Here is a 2386-nt window from a genome sequence, read left to right as displayed (position 1 = left end):
GGTACTGGCAACGGCCATGCTCAAAATGGTGTATTTTATGTGCCACCCGCACAAGAGCCAGTCCAGGGGCACTGGCAACGATCTCGCTCGAAAATCCTACGAAGGTCAGTCAGGCGGTACTGGCAATGGCCACGCTCAAAATGGTGTATTTTATGTGCCTCCCCTACAAGAGCCAATCCAGGGGCACTGGCAACGATCTCGCTCGAAAGTCCTTAGACATGCCGCGGGTACAAGTGCCAGAAAGATGGGCTTCTTCCAGTTTCTGTCTACAAGGCTTTGGTCAGCCTGAGGCTATAGTAGAAGACACTTGCCCAAGGTGTCACACTGTGGGACTGAACCCAGAACCATGTGGTTGGCAAGCAAGCTTCTTACTACACAGCCACGTATATATATACACACACACACACACATATATATATATATACATATATAGGTATATACATATATATATGTATATACATATATATACACATATATATATGTATATACACATATATATATCTCAGGTTTCACCAGTCCTCAGTCAAATCGTCCAACCCATGCTATCATGGAAAGCGGACGTTAAACGATGTTGATGATGATGATGATGACACACACACATATATATCAATATCTATATATATATATACAAAGTCTTTGAATTTTTTCCAATAATAATAATAATGTATAAGACTTGAAATGTTTGCCTTGCCTTAATGTTTGTTGTCCTCTTTAACAATTATATATCCACTGCATCGGAAATCTGCAATGGTTTCATAACAACCGTTCCAGCTATAACCTTGGAGTCCTAATAATCCATTACAGCACTTACCTAACGTACCTAATCGTTTAGATTACCTGTGAACTAAACCTCCATACTTTGTATATATGTATATACATATATATATATATTACATAATTGATTAAATTAATGGCTAACTAGCGCAATCGACCTGCTTCTTCCTGTGTTTGTTTCTCCATTCTCCACTTAATTATAATTATAAACTGCGGTTTAAACAATAAATTACCTGCCTCTGGATACCTTCTAACAAAGACGGTACCCACACAAGTAATCTCCAGGAGTGCCTTCGGATTTAACTATCCCTTAGTTGCTTAAACACTTCTAGCCTATCGCTCAAATGGTTAAACAATCCTAACTTATATATATCATCATCGTTTAACGTCTGCTTTCCATGCTAGCATGGGTTGGACGATTTGACTGAGGACTGGTGAACCAGATGGCTACACCAGGCTCCAATCTGATTTGGCAGAGTTTCTACAGCTGGATGCCCTTCCTAATGCCAACCACTCCAAGAATGTAGTGGGTGCTTTTACGTGCCACCGGCACGAAGGCCAGTCAAGGGGTACTGGCAATGGCCATGTTCGAAATGGTGTATTTTACGTGTCACCTGCACAGGAGCCAGTCCATCGGCACTGGCAATAATCTCGCTCGAATGTCTTTTCACGTGCCACTGGCACAAGTGTCAGGAAGGCGACGTTGGTGCTATTTACGTGCTACTGGCATGGAAGTCAGACAGCTGCTCTGGCAACGATCGCACTCAGACGGTGCTCTTAGTGCTCCACTGGTACAGGTGCCATCACGATTATATATATATATATAAGATTAAAAAAGAAACAAAACCGCAAAATTCAACAAAAACATGAAAAGTTTGACAAAACCATAACACACAAAATTCATAGCTAATTCCTCAACAGTCAATGTCCAAGGGATCATTTTGTAAAATTTTTCATGTTTTTGTTAAATTTTCTGGTTGTTTTCCAAAAACAACTGGCTTAGGGAGACTTTTATATATAATTATCCTCATCATCATTTAGCATCCACTTTTCCATGCTGGCATGGGTCAGATGTAATCGGTTGAAGCAGATTTAGATTGTTCTACAGCTCGATGCCCTTGCTGTTGTTAATCTGCACCTTTTTCCAAGCAAGATAATATTTCCACTATGTCCAGACATGTTTGTGGAGGCGCAATGGCCCAGTGGTTAGGGCAGCAGAGTCATAGGATCGCGGTTTCGATTCCCAGACAGGGCGTTGAGTGTTTATTGAGCGAAATCACCTAAAAGCTCCACAGGGGATGGTGGCGGAACCCTGCTGTACTCTTCCACCACAACTTTCTCTCACTCTTACTTCCTGTTTCTGTTGTGCCTATAATTCAAAGAGGTCAGCCTTGTCACACTCTGTGTCACGCTGAATATACCCCGAGAACTACGTTAAGGGTACATGTGTCTGTGGAGTGCTCAGCCACTTGCACATTAATTTCACAAGCAGGCTGTTCCGTTGATCGGACCAACTGGAACCCTCGACGTCATAAGCGACGGAGTGCCAGTCCAGACATGTTCATGACAAAAGTTTTGAAATTAACGACACTGCTTGTATGACAGTGAGACT

Source organism: Octopus bimaculoides, chromosome 30, assembly GCF_001194135.2.
Source record: "Octopus bimaculoides isolate UCB-OBI-ISO-001 chromosome 30, ASM119413v2, whole genome shotgun sequence".
NCBI classification, from domain to species: Eukaryota; Metazoa; Mollusca; class Cephalopoda; order Octopoda; family Octopodidae; genus Octopus; species Octopus bimaculoides.
Note: the sequence above shows the minus strand (reverse complement) of the source record.